The following is an 8,224-nucleotide window of genomic DNA, read 5'->3' on the forward strand; positions in this document are numbered from 1 at the left end:
CTTGTAGGATGTTTAGGAGCATTCTTGGCCTCTCGATGCCAGTAACACCCGTGCCTCAATGTCTCCAAACCAGAAATGCCTCCAGACATTGCTAATGTCCACCCCCACCCCCTGAAGACAGAAAAAAATCATCTCCAATCAGACCCATTGCATTGAACAGGCACCTATGTCATGACTAAGCAGTCCTCATAACAATCAATGAAACGTTAAAAAAAATTTTTTTTTGACATATACACACTGTTATTATTTTTTTCAATTTTTGGCTGCACTTGATCTTCACTGCTGCCCGCAGACTTTCTCTAGTTGCGGCAAGTGGGGTCTACTCTCTAGCTGCTGTGTGCAGGCTTCTCGTTGCGGTGGTTTCTCTTGCTTCCGAGCACAGGCTCTAGGTGTTCAGGCTTCAGGAGCTGCAGCACAGGAGCTACTGATGAGTAGATCATTAGTTGCGTCTTGCAGGTCTTAGAGCGTGCGGGTTTCAGTCACTGTGGCTCGTGGGCTCTAGTGCATGGGCTCAGGAGTTAAGGCGCACAGACGCAGTTGCCGCTTGGCATGTGGAATCTCCCCAGACCAGAGGTTGAACCCGTGTCCCCTGCATTGGCCACTGAATTCTTATCCATTGCACCACCAGAGAAGTCCAAGGAAACATTTTTTTTGTCCACAAAAAGATATGAACAGGACTTCCCTGGTGGTTCAGCGCAATCCCTGGTAGCTCAGATGGTAAAGCATCTGCCTACAATGCCAGAGACCTGGGTTTGATCCCTGAGTCAGGAAGATCCCCTGGAGAAGGAAATGGCAACCCACTCCAATATTCTGGCCTGGAAAATCCCATGGACTGAGGAGCCTGGTAGGCTACAGTCCATGGGGTCGCAAAGAGTTGGACTTGACTGAACGACTTCACTTTTACTTTTTCACTTTCCCTAGTGGTTCAGTGGGTAACACTCCATGCTTCCAAGGCAGGGGTTGTGGGCTTGATCCCTGGTCCAGGAACTAAGTTCCCACACACTGCACGGTGTGGTCAAAAAGTTATCCTTATACATAACAGATCCAGACTGGAAACAACACAAACGTCCATCAACAAATGAATGAAGAAAGAAACTGTGGTCCATTCACACCATGGAATACCACTAGAAATAAAAAGGAATGAATGATTAATATCCACAACATGATGGATAAATATTAAAAACATCACATTCTTTACAAACATACACTGTACACTGTACAATCCAGTGTACATTGGATTGTACCCTTTAAAAGGGTGAATTTTACATTAACAGAAAACAAAATAAATGTTAAGGGAAAGAATCCAGACATTTGGGGACTTCCCTGGTGGTCCAGTGGTTAAGACTTCACCTTCCAATGAAGGGAGTGTGGGTTCAATCCCTGCTTTGGGAGCTAAGATCCCACATGCTGTGGCCAAAAAGCCAAAACATAAAAACAGAAACAATATTGTAACAAATTCAATAAAGACTTTAGTCCATATTAAAAAAAAAAAAACTTAAAGAGAAAAGGAGTCCAGCCATTTTTAAAAATCATAAAATGATTCCATGAAGTATGAAGCTCAAGAACTTCTATGTAAAGTTAATTTACATAGAATCTACACAAGGAGCTTGCCAGGGAAAGGGTACAGGTAAAATTTATGCAACAGGGGAGTGGAGGCCGCAGGGGTAGATGCATATATACAAATTCATATTGCTGCACGCCAAAAGATCTGTGTACTCTACCATAGGTAAGTTGCACCTCAATCAAAATAATCAATAATTTAAAAGACATAACATAACATTATTGTTAAAGTGGAAGTCACTTCTATTCACATCCCCAACTCCATTCCCCTCCCCCACTACAGAAACAGCCTCAGTAAAAATAACTGAACAATCACTGCAGCCCGATTCCGTGATTTTGGAGTTGGAAATGGCAACCCACTCCAGTATTCTTGCCTGAAAAATCGCATGAACAGAGAAGCCTGGTGGACAACAGTCCATGGAGATGCCAAGAGTTGGACATGACTGAGCAGCTGAGCATGCACACGCATTCTAAGCTTTATGAGAATTAATTCATTTAAGCTTCCCAGCAACCCTATGAGGGAGATGGCACTGTGATGATTTCTTTTCACAGATGAAGAAACTGAGGCTCAGAGAAGTGAAGAAACTTTCCCAGGGACTTCCCTGGTGGCTGAGTGGCTAGGACTCCATGCTCCCAATGCAGAGTGCCTGGGCTCGATCTGGTCAGGGAACTAAGATTCTATATGCCACAACTAAGACGTGGTACAGCCAAATAAATTCATTCAATAAATAAAAATAATTAAAAAAAAAAAAAAGAAACTTGCCCAGGGTCTCACCGTCCCTGTGCAGTGGTCCCAGAATTTGGACCCAGATGGCTTCGCAGGTGGCGCCAGTGGTAAAGAATACGCCTGCCAGTGCAGGAGACATGAGAGATGTGAGTTCGATCCCTGGGTAGGGAAGCTCCCCCGGAGAAGTGAATAGCAACCCACTCCAGTATTCTGGCCTGGAGAATCCCATGGACAGAGGAGCCTGGCTGGCTACAGTCCACAGGGTCACAAAAACTCAGATGCAACTGAAGCAACTTAGCACGCATGCAGCCTGGCAAACCTCAGCCAGGATGCCAGGCATACTGCCCACTACTCTGAACTGCTCCACAAACTTGATACATAATATCCCTTTCTGGATTTTTTTGTAATTTATATAAATAATAGCAAACTATCATTTTTCAAACTTGCTTCTTTATCCCCTCCCTCCACATGTTTTTGAGTTTAGCCTTGTTGATACATGTAGTTCTTCTGGTGGCAAATGAATCTACTCCTATTTCTTTTCTCAGGGCCCGCCCCTCTCCCCGCTGGTGAAGACTTGCTTTGCAAAGAGCCTTATCTTTTGAGAAATAATCCTTATTCAGTTCCTCCCCTGCTAAGAATCTACCAGTAGTTCCCACAGTCCTCAGGGTCAGGTCTGAATTCCCCTCCCACTATAGGCAACATCTGGAGTGTTTTCTCTACTCCAAGTTCATCAGCAAAAAAAAAAAAAAAAACAAACACCCATCTCCAGCCATGCTTTCATGATACCTGGTTTGTTCATCTTTTCATCCAACAGCTGTTTTTTGAGTAACTTCTGTGTGCTAATCCCTGTTCTAGGAGCAAGAGTAGTCATGTACAGATGTGAAAGTTGGACCATAAAGAAGGCTGAGCGCCAAAGAATTGATGCTTTCGAACCATGGTGATGGAGAAGACTCTTGAGAGTCCTTTGGACAGCAAGGAGATCAAAGCACTCAATCCTGAAGGAAATCAACCCTGATATTCATTGGAAGGACTGATGCTGAAGCTGAAGCTCCAATACTTTGGCCACCTGATGGGAAGAGCTGTCTCCCTGGAAAAGACCCTGATGCTGGGAAAGATTGAAGGCAGGAGGAGAAGGGGACAGCAGAGAATGAAATGAATGGATGGCATCACTAACTCAATGGACATGAGTTTGAACAAACTCCAGGAGATGATGAAGGACAGGGAAGCCGGGGGTGCTGCAGTCCATGGGTTCACAAAGAGTCAGTTACCACTTAGGGACTGAAAATCAACAAGGAGCCAGAGGCCCAGCAGTGAACAAGACAAAAATCCCTATCCTATTTTGTTGTTGTTTAGTCTCTAGGTTGTGTCCGACTCTTTGCGACCCCGTGGACTGTAGCCGCCAGGCTCCCCTATTCATGGGATTCTCCAGTCAAGAATACTGGAGTGGGTTGCCATTTCCTCTTCCAGGGGATCTTCCCGACCCAGGGATTGAACCCATGTCTCCTGCTTGGCAGGTGGGTTCTTTATCACTGAGCCACTAGGGAAGCCCCTCCTGCCTCTGGCAACTGACATCTTCCTAGTAAAGTCTGACAAGAAAGAATATAGTCGTCAAATGTATTAAAATTTGCAAGGATGAAAAAAGTATTTGAGGGGTGGAGTTTGGTAGAGACGGGGTGGGCCTTGTTCTGGGTGGAGATGCAGTCAGGGAAGACTTTCTTAAGAAGGTGACATTTAGACAAAGATGGAGATGAAGTGGGAAAGAGAGAATGCCAAGATGAGAAGGAAAAGCATTACAGGCCGTGAGAACAGCCAGTGCAGAGGCCCTGAGGTAAGAATCAGCACGGGTGAGGAGGCTATGCAGCCAGAGTGGAATGAGTGAGGGGATGTGGGTGGGAGACAAGGGCAGAGGAAGAAGGATATACCAGGTTCTACCTCACCCACCTCTGGGCCTTTTTGCTTCTGCTGTTCCTTCCACCACACACCCTTTTCTTCTCTATTTGGCAATTTCCTAATTTGTCCCTTAGTGCCAGCCCTTCTGCCTCCTCTACAATAGGGCAGCTGTCCTCCCAAGGCATTCACTGGCTGGGTTACCTTTCTCCTGACAGCTCACACTCAGTGCATTTACTCCTTCCACAAAGACTGAGTGAGCTTAGGCCAGTTACTGGGAAATTTCAGGGACAAGTGATATTTAAAAGAGAGAAAACGGGCTTCCCTGGCGGTTCAGCAGTTAAGACTTCACCTTCCAACGCAGGGGGTTGTGGGTATGATCAGGCACCTAACATCCCACATGCCTGGTGGTCAAAAAGACAAAACATAAAACAGAAGCAGTATTGTAACAAATTCAACAAAGACTTTAAAATGGTCCACATTAAAAAAAAAAAAAAAAAGCAGAGCCATGGGCCAGAGATGACAGGCTATGGGGGTGCTCTGGGAAGATTTCTCAGAGGAGATGACATAAGAACAGAGACCTAAATGGTCAGAAGAGGCCAGCCTTGGGGAGATGGAGGGAAGGGCATTACAGACTGGGGAACAGCCAGTGCAAAGGCCCTGTGGTTGGAAGTAAGGTGAGAATATTTGAGGAACGGAGAGAAGGCCAGTTTTGTTAGATGGGGTTGAGGGAAGTGGAGGGGGATGTGGCTGGATGGGTGGGCAGAGGCTGGACTGGACTCCCTTGTAGGCCAGATGAGGAGTGGTGTTTTTCCTAAGAGCTCCAGAGTGCCAGAAACAGGTTTTCCAGCAGGCAGAGGTGGGTTATGGTGGGGGTGATTTAGGGCTTCTAAAGCCCTAGAGAGGACTGGAAAGAGGCCAGAGGAGGCACAGGGAGGTGTTGGTGCAGTTATCATATTTGGCTGAGTTTATACAATAAGTCCTTGGTGTCCCTGTTTCAAGCCCAAAGTGAAATTTTGTTTCCAGTGCTACCGAAGTCCCCAGTGGTTGCCGATAAATATTCACTGAATAAATGAATGCCAGAGGGTTGGAGTGAGACTTTGGCAGGGTTCCCCAGCTCTATCCAGGGAAGCAGCCTGGAAACGTGTCAGGCAGCAGAGAGCCCGTCCCTGGATAAGGTGGTGGACGGGTTCTCAGCCTTGCTTGGCCCCATCATCCCCATCTGTAAAATGGGTGGGCTGGAGAATAAGATGCAGCAAGGACGATAAACATCTTGACTTTATAACTGGTGCTAAGTCGCTTCAGTCATGTCTGATTCTTCATGACCTTGTGGACTGTAGGACTCTCTCCCCACTCCTCTGTCCCTGGGATTCTCCAGGCAAGGATACTGGAATGGGTGGCCATGCCCTCCTCCAGGGGATCTTTCTGACCCAGGCATGGAACCTGCGTCTCTTGTGTCTACTGCATTGACAGTCGGGGCTTCTTTCCCACTAGCACACCTGGGAAGCTCATTGAGGGTGAGGGGCCTGAGTTTCCTCACATTTAAATCAAAAGCAAAAGAGCTGGCTCAAAGCTTTCTTTAATTCAATGGATAAATATTTGAGGAACTGCCAGGAAACAGGTGTGGCTGCAGAGTGAGCAAGGGGAAGAGGTGGGAGAAGAGGAGAGAAGGAAGGTGAAGGGCCTTGTGGGTTGCTGGTAGGACTTTGGCTTTTCCTCTGGGGAAGCTGGGAGTCAAAGAGGGATCTAGGCAGAGGTGGGACATTACCTGACTTAGACATTCCTAGGCATCCCTGGGTTGTTGTGGGGAAAAGAGACTATGCAGTCAAGGAAGGAACCCAGGGACCAGACAGGAGGCGACTGCACTGGTCCAGGTGAACGATGATGAAGATGGACTTGGTGGAGACCGTGGAGGGGGGAAGTGGGCGGATTGTAGACTGGTATAATTTCTCTTCCTCCTGTTCCTCTTTCTCTGTTCACCACCACTCAGTTCAGTTCAGTTCAGTCGCTCAGTCGTGTCCGACTCTTGGCGACCCCATGAATCGCAGCACGCCAGGCCTCCCTGTCCATCACCAACTCCCAGAGTTCACTCAGATTCACGTCCATCAAGTCAGTGATACCATCCAGCCATCTCATCCTCTGTCTTCCCCTTCTCCTCCTGCCCCCAATCCCTCCCAGCATCAGAGTCTTTTCCAATCAGTCAACTCTTCGCATGAGGTGGCCAAAGTACTGGAGCTTCAGCTTTAGCATCATTCCTTCCAAAGAAATCCCAGGGTTGATCTCCTTCACAATGGACTGGTTGGATCTCCTTGCAGGCCAAGGGATGCTCAAGAGTCTTCTCCAACACCACAGTTCAAAAGCATCAATTCTTCGGCACTCAGCTTTCTTTACAGTCCAACTCTCACATCCATACATGACCACTGGAAAAAACATAGCCTTGACTAGACAGACCTTAGTCGGCAAAGTAATGTCTCTGCTTTTGAATATGCTATCTAGGTTGATCATAACTTCTCTTCCAAGGAAGCGTCTTTTAATTTCATGGCTGCAGTCACCATCTGCAGTGATTTTGGAGCTCAAAAAATAAAGTCTGACACTGTTTCCACTGTTTCCCCATCTATTTGCCATGAAGTGATGGGATCAGATACCATGATCTTCGTTTTCTGAATATTGAGCTTTTAGCCAACTTTTTCACTCTCCTCTTTCACTTTCATCAAGAGGCTTTTTAGCTCCTCTTCACTTTCTGCCATAAGGGTGGTGTCATCTGTATATCTGAGGTTATTGATATTTCTCCCAGCAATCTTGATTCCAGCTTGTGTTTCTTCCAGTCCAGCGTTTCTCATGATGCATATAAGTTAAATAAGCAGGGTGACAATATACAGCCTTGACGCACTCCTTTTCCTATTTGGAACCAGTCTGTTGTTCCATGTCCGGTTCTAACTGTTGCTTCCTGACCACCACCACTACCCAGCCCCAAAGAGTCGCCCAAAGGGAGAGAGAAAACACCCAGCCCCGATCTCTGGGACCGCGTATACCATGCAAAGCTGCGGGTAACCAAGGTAGCCTCCCCCGCTCTGGAGGCTCCCAGGAGGGCGCCAAGGCGGAGGAGCGCTCTCTGCCCCGCGCCCAGTGGACCGCAGCTTGGTTCAGTCACCGAGTTTGAAAGGGAGTGCCCGGTCTGCCACGAGCCAGGCTGCATGCTCCAGGGACTCCGGAGACCCTGGAGAAGCTCCTCAGAGGTCTTCACCTTCCGCCTCCGACCGGGCACGAGTCTGCACGGTGGAGCGCCACCTGCACGCAGCAGCCCCGAAGAAGAGGCGTGTCCCCATCTTACAGAGGCGAAAACTGAGGATCAGACGCTACAGGGCCCACAGCGAGTCCGTGACAGATTTAGAGGTCAAATCTCTTTACATAACAACAGCAAAAACACTAAAAATCACAGCAGCTAACCTTTGTCCAGGGCTTACTGCGTTCACAGCACTTGGCATGCATTGTCTCATTTCACTTTGTCAACACCTCCAAGGGTGGGTAGGTCAATCCTTCTCTTTCTCTCTCTCTCTCTCTTTTTTTTTTTTTTTTAACAGATAAGGGGCTGTTAGGTTTGGAGGACTCCCCCAAGGCATAGGGTGCTGGAATTTGAACACAAGTCTGCTCAGAGCTTGTCTGCAGCCTGTGGGGGAAGCTCCGGTGCCCTTGGATGACAGTCCGTTCTAAGAAAGCCTCAACTTGCAAACACAGGGAGAAAATGAGTTGTTTTTGTTTTTTTGAGAGGACGTCCAGGGAGGTCCAAAGGCCTCCACCGCTCCCTGCTTTAACTTGGCTCCCTCTTTTCCTCTGGGTTACCGCGCGCTCAATCGGGTGACCCGTGGGAAAACGGAGAAATCGGAAAGAAGGAAAGAGGAGCGAAACCGACCCGGCAGCTTCCGCTCCGGAGGGGGGCGCACGGTGGCCTGGACCCCGTAGCCCCGGGGGCCGCCGGGAGCCCCGCCCCTCGGCCCCGCCCCCTCCCCAGGCGCCGACCTCGGCGGTCACGTGACCAGGCCCGGCGGCCGC

The sequence above is a fragment of the Oryx dammah genome, unplaced genomic scaffold (assembly GCF_014754425.2).
Source record: "Oryx dammah isolate SB20612 unplaced genomic scaffold, SCBI_Odam_1.1 HiC_scaffold_5, whole genome shotgun sequence".
Classification (NCBI taxonomy): Eukaryota; Metazoa; Chordata; class Mammalia; order Artiodactyla; family Bovidae; genus Oryx; species Oryx dammah.